This window comes from Lepus europaeus, chromosome 21 (assembly GCF_033115175.1).
Source record: "Lepus europaeus isolate LE1 chromosome 21, mLepTim1.pri, whole genome shotgun sequence".
NCBI classification, from domain to species: Eukaryota; Metazoa; Chordata; class Mammalia; order Lagomorpha; family Leporidae; genus Lepus; species Lepus europaeus.
The window spans coordinates 21,914,809-21,928,121 of NC_084847.1; the positions used below are offsets into that span (position 1 = coordinate 21,914,809).

The following is a 13,313-nucleotide window of genomic DNA, read 5'->3' on the forward strand; positions in this document are numbered from 1 at the left end:
CTGGAGGAACGCCTTGTCTCACAAGCCGAGCAGACAAGGAAATACAGAAATGTGATGTGCAGATGGCTCCCCCGGCTCCGCATGGCTCCATGCAGGATTTTTGGACCTGACTCTGGTTACAAAAGTGACAGACATTCGGTACAATCCATACTTTGAAGTTTGAGTCTGGATCTTCTACCCGGACTAGTGACACACAGTGTGTTCCTCTCTAGCGATGCTGGGTGGCAGTCAGCCCCGTGGTTGCGACAGGGAAACAGCCGGCGCTCTCCAGGGCACAGCGCCGCGGAACACGATGCACTAGGTGAGGCGGACTCTGTGCGTCTGACTTGACAAGTTCAAGCTACGATGGGTGTACCTGGAGTGTGACTAAGGACTCAATGAAAGGCAAAGTCAGACAGCCTGTGACCCGGCAGGTAGCCCAGTGAGGGAGGCGGATGGGGACGCACTCCGCCTACCTGGTGTCCTCTCTCAACAATGGACACAAGGTCGAGAATTGCCATACTGTCCGGTCACCAGTAGTAGGAGCTGACCCTCATCCTCAGTATTGTTACAGACAAGAGGGCGTGGTGAGGACTGTGGCACACTGGCAAGCCCATCCCCCGGGTAAAGAGAAAGCCACTTTTCATCTTCAAGGAATGGTTACTAGGTAGGAGCATGGAGCCAGTGCAGCTACATCTGTTTGTGTTATTGTTCATTTTATCTAAAAGCAGAGCCAGAGACCAGCAATGGTCTCCCACCACTGGCTCACGCCTCAGATGCCCTCAGCAGCCAGGGCTGGGCCAGGCTGAAGCTGGGAGCTTGGAACTGGTTCCAGATCCCCCACAGGTGTGGCGGGGACCCAGCTACTTGAGCCATTACCTGCTGCCTCCTGGATGTGCATCAGCAGGAAGCTGGATCAGAAGCAAAGGAGGGGCCGGCGCCGTGGCTCACATGGTTAATCCTCCGCCTGCGGCACCGGCATCCCATATGGGCACCGGGTTCTGTCCTGGTTGCCCCTCTTCCAGTCCAGCTCTCTGCTGTGGCCCGGGAGGGCATTGGAGGATGGCCCAAGTGCTTGGGCCCCTGTACCTGCATAGGAGACCAGGAAGAAGCTCCTGGCTCCTGGCTTCAGATCAGCTTGGTGCCGGCTGTAGCGGCCATTTGGGGAGTGAACCAGCTGAGGGAAGACCTTTCTCTCTTTCCTCTCTATCTCTCTCTTTCTGTCTATAACTGCCAGCAAATAAATAAATAAATAAAAATTAAAAAAAAAAAAAAAGAAGCAAAGGAGCTGGGACTCCCACCCAGGCACTCCAGTACGGGATACAGGCATCCCAACCGCACCCTAACTGCTCCTCGGCCAGATGCACACACACCCCCACCCCTGTCTTATGAGCTTTGAAATATTCCCAGCAAGCGGGAATATTTAATATTTTGATGTGAGCCTTCCTGTTTGTAAATATCAGTAGTTAATTTCAGTCCTCTTTTTAAACCCTCCTAAAGTTCAAAGAAAACTCATCTTCCAGTTTGCACTGGCCCCTCCCAGATTGCATGGAGCCAACTGCCTCTGACTGGAGGCAATCAGGGAAGGTTCTAGAAGGAGCACATGGCTGAGCAGGAGTGCACCAAGACAGCAGCAGCCAGCTGAGGCAGAGAGGGAGGCAGCGTAGCCTGGGTAGCGGGAACCATGCGTGCAAAAGCAAGGAAGTGCGGAAGGAGAAGGCCAGCCCCGGGTCCAGCCTCCCCTCTCTCCAGCAGCTGCCGGGACGGCCTGACCCACTCCTCTGCTGCTTCCAATCCTCAGGGGCCCCCCTTGACCCGGGAGATCCAAGTCAAAGCCCTGAGGTTGCCATCAGAACCTCACCCCCACGCCCTGGCACCTCTCTCCTGCCTGTCCGTGCCGCCTGCTCATGGCACCCTGCAGAGTGCCAGCTGCCCGCTGCTCTGTTGCCTGCCAGGCAGCCACGCCTTTCATCCCGGGCCCCTTGGGGCTCAGAATGGGCTTCTCTGCCTCCTAGTCCTGGGAAACCCAGGCCTCACATCCGCCCAGGAAGCTGGCCCTCATGGCTAAGGGGCATCCTCCCCTGCATCAGCACTTACACCTGTCCCCCTCACGGGGCTGTGCACACCTCGAGAGAGCAGGGTCGGAGTCATAAATAAAACCCGAAATAAGCGGTCGAGGAGTGAACGATGGAGCTGCTGCTCCCAGGAGCCCATGAGCAGTTGGGTCATCCTCTGACAGCCGGGTGAGGGCCCGAGAGGATGCGAGAGGTCGGCGGCTTGCATGGGTCACCCAGCAGGCTAGAGGTGGAGCTGGGGAGCCAGGCCGGGAGCCAAGCCTGCCGCCCTCCCTCCCTGCACTTCTCCCACATCCCCGCCCTTCTGGCCATCTCCCTACTAACCGCATCCTGAGCCCTTGGCAACTGCTGGCCCCCGCAGCTCAGGAGCCGGCCAGCTCTGTTCACACACGAGGCTGCCCAGACGGATAACGGGAAGCTTTCTCTGATCTCTGTCTTGGGTTTTTTTGTTTGTTTGTTTTTGGAAGAATTATTTTATTTATTTGAGAGGCAGAGTTAACAGAGAGAGGGAGAGACCGAAAGATCTGCCATTTGCTAGTTCACGCTCCAAATGGCCACAACGGCCATAGCTGGCCCGGGCTGAAGGCAGGAGCCAAGAAATCCATCCTGTAGATAGGAAGTGGAGCAGCCGGGACTCGTATGGGATACAGGTATCACAAGCCGTGGCTTATCCTGTGTGCCACAGCGCTAGCCCCTTGGGTTTTTGTTTGTTTGTTTTGTTTTTAACAAGCATCCAAAGCTTGAATTTGAGGGAAAGAAGCCCAGGCTGCTGGCAGTTGCGAGGACGTCTTGGTGGGCACGGCAGCCCCCTCCCCCTCCCCTTCCCCCTCCAGGCCCTGGATGCAGCCCCCGCCAGGCCTCTGGGGCCATACGCTCCCTTCTCCTGCTCAGCACTTCCTGGCAGGGGCCCCAGCACCTTCTGGAAGGGGAGATGAAACAGTGCCGGCTGCCAAGCCCATACCCCGTGGCCCGGCCCTGCCGCTGAACGCGTAGCTCAGATTCTGTGTGCCGGATTACAAAGCAGATAAGCCTCACCCCTTTTGACCAAGGCCTGCCTTTCTTCTTTAACCTCTGCTCAGCCTGCCTCGTGTGTGTAGAATACAAAACAGAAGCAAGGCCCGGAGTTCTACAGGCACCCAGGGCAGAGCCGCAGTGCACAGGGCGGGGAGGAACTGGCGGCTGCAGGACCAGAGCCCTAAGGTCCTGGGCACACCCCCCCCCCCCCCCCCCGCCCGGACTGGCTGCAGAGGACTGAAACCTGCCGGCCGGCCGGCGCCGCCTGTGTCACACACAGCCATCTGTTGCCACAACCCAGCAGGGAGTGAAAAGCACAAACAGATGCAGCCGCAGGTTGGCTGGCTTTGATATTCTCCAGAGAAGGCTATCACTGTGTGTTTTAGAGGAGATAAAAGGAGAGTTTATGGGAGACAGGGCTCGGCCTCCCAGACACGGCTTGTTAATACAGCTTCTTTGTGCGTGGGAATCCAGGAAGCAGAGTTCCGTGTGGGAGCTCATCCTGCGCAGGCTTATTTGGCCCAGAAGAGAAGGTGCTAGGAAAAGGGGGGTCTTGCCTGGAAAACGTGCCACCGGTGAAGTCCTGAGGCTCCTCCCTGCCTCACTAGGCCACATGGTTGCCTGTGAGCCGGCCCCACGCAGAGGGGCTTGGGAGGGGAAGTGAGGACGTGCAGGCCACACTCCATCCACCGCCGTGCGCAGAAGATGGCATGCAGCCACCTCCGCTTGTGACAGCTGCCATTTGTTGAGCGCGGCGGGGAGGGGGGAGGGGCTGGTCACTCAGCGGCTCTCAGCAAGTCCTCCGTGGGAGAAGCGACCACTAAACAAGAGGCGCCGGGGCTTGGGAGCCCCCGACCCTGCGTGGTGGCTGGACTGTGTCTCCTGCCGCCTTTGATTGGCAGTGCTGTCTCAAGCGGGATCTGGAACCTTCCTTCTGGTTCGTCAAGGGTGCCGTGATGGATCATGGCTCAGGAGGAGCATGTGATGACGGGTTTGTCCCCTCTTCTGATGTTCCCAGGTGAAGACCCCCCACCCCCGCCAGAGGGTGTAAGGGACAGGGCTGGGCGGGGACCCTGAGGCTTGTTGGTTTTTTCTCAACACCTGCTGGGAAGAGGGTTGCTACCATCCCACCAGTTTTCCTGTGTGACAGTCCTGGTGCCGCCATCTGCTGCAGTGACGACAGGCACATGGCTGGCACGGGCACTGGCCATGCCACCTCTTCCGTGTTTGTAACTGTGAGTGGGGCAGCTGAGAGGAGCCGGGCAGGACCGGCACCCGGGGTACAGCCACGGTGCTCGTTCCGTTTAGAGTGAATGGGTGAACAGTGTGATCCCCCAGTGTATACGTCTGTGATACGTCATGTGGTCTCAGCCAGCACCGCCCATCGGAGTGTGCTCTACGTGTCCTGTCCCATGGAGGAGACACGTGACACAGGTGGCGACTGGGAACTCGAAATATGGCCAGGGCGCCCGACCTGCGAAGCTGCATTTCAAGTGGTGCTCAGCTCTAATTCATGTTGATTTAAGGAGCCCTGCCTGACTACATGTTGGGCCGCACAGCTCTTGGCGCTCAGGACATGGTGGTGAACCTGGTCTGCCCAGCCCTGCCCCTCTGGTGGGGACGGGGGGGGGGGGGGGAGAAACCAGGATGCAAGGGGATGACGAAATACCCGGTAGTGCTAAGAGTTCCTAAGATGATACAATAGCGCAGGGAGAAGCAGGTGCGGTGGGCAGGTGTCTCCGCTGGCCTAGAGGATGAGCTGGAGCCGCCATGGGAAAAGCGTTCTTCATTGGGCTCAGCTCCTGAGACAGGAACTTTGATGGGCCGGCTGTTGAGTCAGTGGCTGGAGGATGGAGAGCAAAGGAGTGTAAGGGCAGGTCCCAGGGGGAGGCAGAGACCAGGTTACGTGGATCTTAATTCGGAGAGAGAGAGAGAGAGAGAGCAGGCTGGGTGATCAGAGCACAGGTGTGCGGCAGGGCACCTACCCGAGGCAGGTCCGTGGGCAGGTTAGTCCATGTCCTGGTGCCCCGGCTGCATCTGTTGAATGGGGAATCGCTGCTCCCCAAACGAAGGGGGGTGGAATGCCTGCCCTTTGTGCCCTCTGTGTGAGTGCCAGCCCTGGGGAGCTGTGAGTGGGGTGAGGAATTTCAAAGACCACTCAGACTGCTCTTTGGAGAAGGGAGGACAGGGTGTGGGCGGCCCAGAGAGGAGGCTCATGATCAGGGCGTGGATGAGGACGGCAGTGCCCATGGGTTGTTCGAGGGAGACGCTGTCCCCACCATTTGCATATCAAGCCACGCCTTTGCCCAGGAGGAAGTTTCCAATCAATTGGAAAGTGAGGAGGTTTGTTCCTTGATGGCCCGTGTTTCCATCCCTAGCTCCAGCCATGACCAGCATCCCTGCTGTTCTTGTCCCATTTGTCCCTGTAACATGGGAAGGTAAATAGTAGCTGTCATCCCATTTCAACCCTCAGTACCTTGTGTGTCTTTCTGTAAGCCTAGTGCCGCCAGGATTCTGAACATTCTGAACATTTTGTTCATCTAATATCCACTCTGTGTTTAAATAGCCCAAATCGTCTCAAAAATCATGGTTTTTTTTTTTTTTTTTTTTTTTTTTTTTTTTTTTTTTTTTTTTTTTACAGGTAGTTTATTTGTATCAGGTTATAAACCAAGGGCAAACATGGCAATGACCTTTAAGTCGGAGTTGTAACCTTCACATGGTCGGCTGAGTCAGTGCAGCCTGCCGAGGTGACTTAGCTCAGTAGGGTGGCCGGTGGAAATGGAACTGGCACCTCACTCCTGGGGTGTTGGCCTCGGGCTCGGCTGGGCCACTGTGTGTAGCCAGAGGTTGCGCTCTGGTGTGTGGGCTGCAGCACTTAAAGTCCCTGGCGGAGTCCACACTCAGAAACAGGCGTGGTAGCCACAAGGGCCCCCACAGAGGGCTCAAGTTGGAAGCAGCTGAGGGGAATGGAAAGATGTTGGGTTTTAGAGGGAGGGGCCCAACGAGGCGTGCAGGCTCCACCCAGCAGGTTAGAACTCAGAGCTGAGCTGTGTCCCAGCCAGAGGACATGCGCAGATGCTGGGGAGCTGACACCCCTGTGCTGCCCGGACCCAGGGCAGGCTGGGGAGCGGACGCCCCTGTGCTGCCCAGACCCAGGGCAGGCTGGGGAGCTGACGCCCCTGTGCTGCCCGGACCCAGTGCAGGCTGGGGAGCTGACGCCCCTGTGCTGCTGCCGGGGCCAGGGCAGGCTGGGGAGCTGACGCCCCTGTGCTGCTGCCGGGGCCAGGGCAGGCTGGGGAGCTGACGCCCCTGTGCTGCTGCCGGGGCCAGGGCAGGCTGGGGAGCTGACGCCCCTGTGCTGCTGCCGGGGCCAGGGCAGGCTGGGGAGCTGACGCCCCTGTGCTGCTGCCGGGGCCAGGGCAGGCTGGGGAGCTGACGCCCCTGTGCTGCTGCCGGGGCCAGGGCAGGCTGGGGAGCTGACGCCCCTGTGCTGCCCGGCCCCAGGGCAGGCTGGGGAGCTGACGCCCCTGTGCTGCCCGGACCCAGGGCAGGCTGGGGAGCTGACACCCCTGTGCTGCTGCTGGGACCAGGCAGACGCCTGCGCAGAGAGAAATGCCCAAGTGCGCACAGACACAGGCCTGGGGCAGCAAGATGAACCCAGACCTGCTGGTGGACCGGGGGCTCCGGGGGCCAGGAAGGCAAGGCCCTGAAGCTTCAGGCTACCTCAGGGAAGCAGCCCCGAGCCACTGGCCTCACCCGAATCCTAGGAAGAAAGCCGGGCCCCTGGGGCTGTGCTCGGGCTGGATACACATGGCCCACGGACTTCAGCTGGCTCCCAAGGCGTTTTTCCAATTATTTGAATTAATTGCTAACATTTAAAAACGGGGTCCTTTTGCTTTTTTTACTTTTCTTGGGAGCCCAGAAGAGCTGGCAGCACCGGCCACATTCGCCATTCGCCCCTGGGAGCTCTGCTGAAGCTGAGTCATGGCGCCACAGTCGCCACTACTCCTGGTCGCCTCCCTAGCAGAGGGCACAGTGCTGCCCCTGTCCTGTGCAGTACTGGTCTGCACCCTGGATGCACTGGTGCTGGTGACCTCCTCCGCTCCGGGATCCCCAGATCTGCCCCCCACCCCGGCTCTCCTATCCCCCTGCAGCCCCTCTCTCTGGGCCCGTAAAGCTCTTCTTCCAGTATGCCTTCACCCCTGCCGACCCCTGCCTGGAGTGCTTGACTCAGCTCATTCCAGACCCTGCCTTCAGAAGCCCCAAGGCTCTGCTTAAACGTCTCTGCACATACGAGCCTCCCCCAGTGCCAGGCTGCCCTGCACCCCTCTGGTGGTCTTCCAGCCCCACGCCTCCCTAGGGTGTCCTCAGTGTCCTGAGCCTCAGGTGTCACAAGCCAGTGTCCCCTGGAAGATATATTCTGTGTGGTCCTCACGGTGTTTTATGGCTCGGGCATCCTTTGACAGCATCGGGAAATTGGCTTTTGAAGAGCTGGCGGCATTCCCTCCACGCATCCCCTGGCTGGAGCCGAGTAGCCCCTGCTCCCCAGACCTGGGGGTGGGGGCATGCGTCCTGCAGCTCACAGACGCCCACCCCTGGGGCCCCCCTGGCATTGAATTCACAGCCCCTTCATCTACAGCTGAACGCATGGAGGACAGGAGCTGTGCTTGCTTCTTTTGCCTCCCCCCGGGCCAGGACCCTGACAGCCCCCTCTACAGTGTCCATTGGGTCAATTAAAATGGCAAGCATAGCACACGCCCAGGCCTTGCAGAGGCTGGCCCTAAGGTAACAAGAAAAAGTCTACACCCTTAGAGTGGATGGGGCTTGTTCTGTGCCTGCTGCCAGATTGTGCCAGGAGCAAGACCTCGGCACCTGGCCTTAGTGGAATAGGATGTCCCTGGACCCCGCTAGCCTAAGCAGCCAACTTAGCAGGTGCATACATCCAGGAAGCAGACCAGGCCCAAGGCATGATGACAGCTCGTGGTTCCTGAGCACACAGTACAGGGCAGGGGCAGGTAGTACCCCAAGCATGCGCGTCCTATACCAGCTCATTGATTCTGTGCAGCAGTCCTAGGAGGTGGGGACAGCTCGACTTTCCACATGGGGAAACTGAGGCACATAACACAGAGCAGCTTGTTGGTGATCACAGGACTGCCCCACGGCCCTGCCTCCCAACAGAGAGAAAACTGCCTCGCAGCCCGAGGGCGGCCATGACTCAGCACCTGTGTTGCCCGTTGGCCTAGGTTTTCCAGGATGGCCAGAAATGGACATCGTGTTTAAATATGAGCAGCTAGTTCTGAGATTGTTAAGTGTTCTGCAGGCCTTGCCAGCGGGGATTGAGATCTTAAGTGCCAGGTCCCAGCCACGCCCTCTGTCCTCAGAAACCATGACGTTGGCTGCAGTGCGGAGTGGTCAGCTCAGAGCCTGGCCCTGCTCAGTGCCACAAGGTCCCACCGACACCTCCTGCACTCTCAAAGCGCATCCAGTCACCAGAGTTGTGCCCCCAGATGACTAGAAATGGGCCCCCGCCCTGACCTTGGCAGTCTCCCGTCCTGGCAAGGATAGGCACGCACATGGGGTCCCCAGGCGAGGTCGTACATGTAGGGATCCAGGTTGCCAGCCAAACTCTGGGAGACCAGAGGAAGCCCCTTGACCCCACTGGAGTTGGGGGTGCCAGGGAGGGCCGAGAGTTCCTGGAGGAGCCGGCGCTTGAGCCAAGTGCTAAAGACGGGCCGTGGCTCCCTGGGCAGAAACAGCTCACTCCGTGAAGCCCACCACGCCCCCCCCCCCCCACCAAGCCTACAGTGAGGGAGAGAACAGTGAGCCAAGGGGACAAGCCTGAGTCCCCCTGCAGTGTGCGAGTGTGGGACGCCCTCAGCGTGGGCCCCCAGGGCTGCACATGGCCCTAGCGCAGCCAGTGCGCATCTGGCCCAACTCCAGGCGCGGAGCTAACATTCCGTTTGCTTTAAAGGATTCGCCCAGGCATTCGGTATACAGGAGGCCCAGCCAGTGCTTTGCTCCATGGGTCTCTCTTCTGGTCACATAGGCTGCACTGAAGGCGGGCGCCCATCCTGGGAGAGTGATGGAGAGCACCGAGGCCCCCAGCTCCGCTGTGGCTGTCGTGACTGGTGCCGCTATTAATCTCGACTGAGCAGTCTGTGCGCTCACTGGGAGACACGTGTCGCTCCATGCCAGGGCCAGGGAGGAAGGCAGCCTTGCCAAGTTAATTAAATTGCTTAGATTGAAACAATATTAATATTGTTATATTAAAAATGTGTTATGGTCTTAACACAGCTAGTTCTCATCAGATGCGGGGTGAAACGGGGGCTAGGAAAGGTGTTTTGTGGTTACCCGCGTGCCAGCTGGAGTTTCCAAATGTCCTTGTGAAAATCCGTTGGGAGAGGGATTTGAGGAAGCAGGCATAATGGAAAATGTGGAAAGTATTTGAGGAAGGTGTGATGGAAGGTATAAACATAACCCTAGTTAAACCAGGAAGAAAAGATTCGTTCCAAGGAAACTGGGACACACACACACACACACAAGTGGCTGCAAAGATGGAGGTAGGCGGCAGGAGAAAGGCTCACCCTAGCCTTCCTAGAAGCAGGTGCAAAGGAGAGAGTGTGGGGTTAAATCCTTGGCTAGTGGATCACAGAAAGCAGGATCGTTCCTGGGGAGCAAACAGCTATTTTTTTAAGTGTGTTTATTTCATCTACTTGAAAGACAGAGCAGCAGAGAGAATCGTCCTCCGCTGGTTCACTCTCCACAAATGTCTATAAGAGCCAGGGCTGAGCCAGATTGAAGGCAGGAGGCTGGAACTCCATCCAGGTCTCCCATGTGGGTGGCAGGGGCTCAAACACTTGAGCCATCCTCCGCTGCCCCCAGGATGCATTAGCAAGGAGCTGGATCGGAAAAAGCAAAGTAGCCAGGACTCCAGCCGGCACTGCAGCTGGGAGATGTAGGCATCCTACGGGGCAGCTTACCCACCACGCCACAACACCTGCCCCGCTGGGATCCCGTCCTAATGACAGCCCTTGTCCAGAGATGTCTGGAGGGACCTGCCGTTCTTCCACCCCGTCTTCTCCAAGACGCCGATGTGGCGCTCAGACAGCTCCCAGGCGTGAGCCTCAAGGGGCAGTGACACTCCCCACCATTGTGGACACCGCCAGAGTCAGCCCCGATATCGGCGGCTTCCATGGCCATGGGCTCTGCACCTGCACATGGATTCAGCCAATCACAGACTGGAAATATTTTTCTTAAAACTGCATCCAGGAGCAGGCTTTGTCGCACAGGGGGCTACGCCACTGCTTGGGACATTGGCACCACACACTGGAGTGCTGGTCTGAGTTCCCAGCTACTCTGCTTCAGAGCCGTCTTCCTGCAGATGCAACCTGGGAAACACAGGTGATGGTTTGAGTGCATGGTTCCCTGCCACCCACCAGGGAGACCCAGAATGGAGTTCTGGGCTCCTGGCTTTGGCCTGGCCCAGCCCTGACTCTTGCAAGCATTTGGGAAGTGAACCAGCAGATGGAAGGTCTCTCTCTCTCTCTCTCTCTGTCTCTCAGTGTGAGTCAGTCTCTCTCTCCCTCCCTCCATCCCCCCCCCTTCTTCCTATTCCTCTCCCTCTCCCTTTCAAATGAATAAAAATAAATACTTTTTAAAAACCTGCATCCTTACTGAACAGGCACAGACTCATTTTCTTGTTGCTCCCTAACAACACAGTATAACCACTGTCTACACAGCACCGGCCGTGCACTCTGTGTTCTAAGTCATCCGGAGATGATTTACAGCAGGCAGAGGGTGTGTGAAGCTCCTATGCAAATACCACTGCATTTTACCAAAGGGACTTGAGCATCTGCTGACTTGGTATCCACAGGGGTCCTGGAAACGTCTAGAAGGACCAGAGTGCGCTCTCTCTCTCTCTCTCTCTCTCTCTCTCTCACACACACACACACACAGCACAAAACACTCTAGAAAGACAAGAGCGTGCACAAACAGGCAGCACACAATACCCACAGTGATCACCTCTGGGGAGGAGGAGGGAGCTGAGATGGGTAGGAGAGAGCTGGCCTGTAGGGACTTAATTTTAAAACATGAGGGCTCCAGTGCCACCACACAGGCGATTCTGCCAGTGCCAGGCTAGCAGGAGCCAAGGCCGAGGCCCGGCTCTCAGCGTCTGGCTTGGCCTGCAGGGAGGGGGGTGGCAGTTAAGGCCTCCACTGTGCCAGCCAGCGCGGCTTGCTGCGCCCCAGCCACCGTGTGAACCCCGGAGAAGGCACGAGGCTCAATTTCTTCTTCTGTAAACTGAGGCACGAGTGAACCCTTCGCTGAGGACTGTGTGGGACGCTGCAGCCCTTGGTTTTGTCCAGCGAGGTGACTGACACCTGTTCCCTCCGAGGGGCCTCCCACTCTGGTGACCCTCGGCTCAGACTCACCCGGAGAGGGGGCTGAATGGGACCTACAGGGTACCAGAAACGTCTCGCATCTCCACGCCTCCCGCTCCCCAACACCACCCCCCCACCTGCCCGACCCCCCACCTTGATCCGCCCGCCTCCTCCTGTGTCCTCTGGGCCACCTTGGTGATCTGAGCAGATCAGATGGTGCTGCCGACTGTTGCCTGAAGGGAGCCGACAAGTGTGGCTAGGCAGACACCCCATCAGGAGAGCCTGGATGCTCACCCCGGGCTGCGCTGTGCATAAAGACCCGCGCTTTCCACCCCTTGCAGGGAGAGCGTTTCTGTCTTCCCTGGTGGTAATTTGGCGGAACCAGTCGCTGAAAGCCGCCCGTGCCGTCCTTGGCGAAGAGCTATTTCCTGATTAATTCTCAGCACGCGCTTGCTCTGTGTCTGCACTAAACAGAGAACACATCCGTATAAACATGTAAAAGAGTGCTTTGAGAATCGGCGTTTCTGACAGCCGGCAAATAGTAGCCTGCTGTCCCGCAATTGGGTGATTGAAGTCGGCTTCCCAGGGAGCTCCCCGGCCTCAAGCCTCTCATGCTGAATTGAAACCTCTCTGATTCAGAGCACCCGATGTTTCGCCTGGCATTCAGGAGGGCCAGAGGGGTGCTCAGTATACGGTGGACATCTCTGGGGTCACAGAGCGGGCAGCTGGATCAGAAGTGGAGCAACCGGGACTTGAACCGGCGCCCATGTGGGATGCCGGTGTCACAAGCAGCAGCAGCTTAACCCACTGTACCAAAACGCAGCCCTGTAGTGGGACCCCTTTTAAGGTTTGAAAAGACGGAGTTTGGCCAAAATGAAGTAAGAATGCTGTCTGGGGCATGCAGAGGCTGCGAACCGTGACAGAGCGAAAAGCAGCCACGTGGCGCTTGGTGAAGAGGTCGGGGTTGGAGATCCGAGTAATTGGGGGGTCGTGTCGTGTATGAGACACGTAGTGAGGGGGTGCAGGAAGACTGGGAGCCCCGGGTGGAACCTGGCGACGGCGGCCCACTGGGTCAAGGCCCAGCCATAGAGCTTGGGGAGGGGCAGCCAGTGAGGCAGGAGCCAAACCTGGGGAGCTCAGAGCCACAGCAGCCAGAGGCAGGCAGTCGCTTGAGAGGGAGGAGTGGCTAGCGGCACACTGAGCTGCCGTGCCTCCCAAGCTCCCAAGCGCCGAGAATTTTCCACCAGCTTTGGCAGTCCGCTGGACCCAGTAATGTATTGTCCCAGGCAGGACACTTGTGAGAGTGGAACGATTCCCCCAGGACGGCAGGCGTCCATCAGACCCATCCTGTCCGGGATAAACACTGGGCAGCATGTCACCCTCCTTATCCCTGCCCTGGGCAGGCGGCGGCCACAGAGCCCCAGGGACAGCAGCTGTGGGAGAGACCCTGGAGGGGGGTGGGCAAACCTCGAGAGTGACTATGCTAAGTGGGAAAAGCCAGCCACACCCAGTACCTGGGGGCCTGAGTCCTTTCCTAGGAAATGCTGGAAAATGCGGATGGTCCACCAATCCACCATGATCCACCGTGATGCGAGGTGGCTGGGTGGTGCCCGCGGCTGGGGGCGCGGAGGCGGGGAGGGAGGGGCGGCGGGGGGTGCCGGGAAGCTTTGGGGGTGAAGGTGTGTGCTCAGTCTCTTGGATACGCACAGGATGTGTGGGTGTGGATGCTTGTTAACGCTCACCAAGTTGCACACTTGAGACGATGCGTTTCCTGCACGAGGTATGTGTTCTCTTCCTCCATAAAGCTGTAAAACGGAGAGTTTTTCTGTGAAGAGGAAGAGAGGAGCCTGGCCGTGACAGGAGG

The 13,313-nt window shown here is 58.1% G+C and overlaps 1 protein-coding gene across 1 annotated transcript in view; it reads left to right on the forward strand.

The window, feature by feature from the left end:
• LOC133750452 (katanin-interacting protein-like) overlaps positions 1 to 13,313 on the forward strand; it is a 64,356-nt gene that overhangs the window by 22,358 nt on the left and 28,685 nt on the right. The gene's annotated exons all lie outside the window — the stretch shown is intronic.